Below are 1,972 nucleotides of genomic sequence, written 5' to 3'. Positions count from 1 at the left end.
TAGTCCTGAGCACACAGCTCAGAACACTTAGTCCTTTCTGTATTCCCCTTGAGCTAAGGTCACACAGACCTCGCCCAATCACTCTGGTAAGTCTTCAAGGTAAACTTCCAAACCTTCACAGATTTTGTTCACTTGCGATCCACAATGACTCTTGGATGCTCAGAACGCGACGCCTAACCGGCTGGAGGATTCACAGTCCTCAAGTGTAATAAGTCTTCAGATCACACAGACAAGAAGACTTAAGTGATGCCTAACACTCTTTGGCTCTGGGTGGTTAGGGATTTATCCTCTCAAGGAATTCTCTCTCAAAGGCTTCGAGGTGGGTTGCTCTCAATCGACAAAAGCCGTACTTTAACTCTGAGCAGCTAACCATTTATGGTTGTAGAGGGTGGGCTATTCATAGCCACTAGGCAACCTGACCTGATTTTTCCGAAATGACCCTGGGTCACTAAGGAACTGACACGTGTTCCAACGGTCAGATTTCAAACACACACGGCAACTTTACTTGGGCTACAAGCAAAGCTGACTTGTCCAACTCTGAACAAGATTCGCTCTCATAGTCTTCACTCGAAGACATAGGATTTTGGTTAAGCATCACTTCAGTCATTCTGACTGGTTTTCTTGGACCCCACTTAACAGTACGATCGTTCCTATGACTCAACAAAGAAGAAAAAGAACTACGAAAGATCTAAGTCTTCGCGCTCCATAGTCTTCATGCGATGTCTTCTCTTGTCATAGTCTTCAAGGTGAATGTCTTCACTTACCACCTTTGACTTCAATGTCTTCATACATTTTTAGGGGTCATCTCTGGTAGGAAAATCGAATCCATGAGGGACTTATACCTGTGTTATCCTGCAATTCTCACAAACACATTAGTCCCTCAACTAGGTTTGTCGTCAATACTCCAAAACCAACTAGGGGTGGCACTAGATGCACTTACACATACCCGGTTTTGTGAAGTTTATATAAGCTTGCATTTTTTTGCTTTCACCATTTTCTTCTTTTCCTTTGATAGCTAAGATGCACATGTAAAATCACATAATTGGATCCTTCGGAGCCTGGTAGATTCAGTACCAATTGTCGACTTAGCACTTACCATGTGCTGCATAATTGTTTCAGATTAGCATCCTTGTATAGCAGCAAATCAACTAGGAGCCTCTCCTGAGAAGCAAAGATGTAGATTGTCCACCTCGAAGGTTATAGTTGCTAAAGAAGCTACATGAGATTTAGAATATTTTATCTCACAACTTTCACTTCATCAGCCCAATAATGAAAGCAGAAGTATGCATTAAATATACAAAGGTCTCCACAAGGTTTGCATAAGACGGTAATGTCCCAGCTTTAAATCCTCTGACATTATGCTAGAAACTAATTTTATTACTGACTGGACATATATGCCATGCATGTTTAGTACCTTGACTCTTTATATAGACAAAGCTCTGAGGGATGAAGCGTTTGGGAGCCCGGATGAAGAATGCTTCTGAGGCGGAGAAAGAGAAGTGATGAGAATACTTCCAAACCGCTCTGAATTTTTATTTTGGCAAACTCGGACTCCTTGTTTGATAAAATACATCTGAAGAGCATTTTTGCGCACTGTTCAAATAAACTCTTCATTTTTGTGTCTCTGTCAAACAATACATTTCAAATAATTAGGTTATTGTCCTCGGGATATTTCGACAAATGTTGTACTTATCATCCTAGATACTCCCTATTCATTACCTATATCACATTCCCATTTTATTTCTTTGGGAATAGCACATATTGTATTTCCAGTTTTAGTTTCTTTAGTTGTTTGAATTAAAAAAAGGTGTAGACAAACAAAAGCTATAGAAAAGGATACAAATTAAATAGAGGTGGAATTTGAAAAATGGATTGAATTGGCAGGACGTGCGTTGCACGTGCACGCTTACTAGTAATGATAAGGAGAGTGTGACACTTCTCAAGGGAGACGTCGAGAGACCATGTTTGCGAG

General features: G+C 40.5%; 1 long non-coding RNA gene across 1 annotated transcript; it reads left to right on the top strand.

Moving 5' to 3' along the window:
• Positions 1-996: 996 nt before the first annotated feature.
• Positions 997-1,617, top strand: LOC125541264. The gene is made up of 2 exons (XR_007297476.1): positions 997-1,327; positions 1,412-1,617. It is a non-coding gene; the product is annotated as an uncharacterized LOC125541264 (long non-coding RNA).
• Positions 1,618-1,972: the final 355 nt, after the last annotated feature.

The sequence above is a fragment of the Triticum urartu genome, chromosome 2, assembly GCF_003073215.2.
Source record: "Triticum urartu cultivar G1812 chromosome 2, Tu2.1, whole genome shotgun sequence".
NCBI classification, from domain to species: domain Eukaryota; kingdom Viridiplantae; phylum Streptophyta; class Magnoliopsida; order Poales; family Poaceae; genus Triticum; species Triticum urartu.
This window is presented reverse-complemented; position numbering and strand designations above follow the sequence as displayed.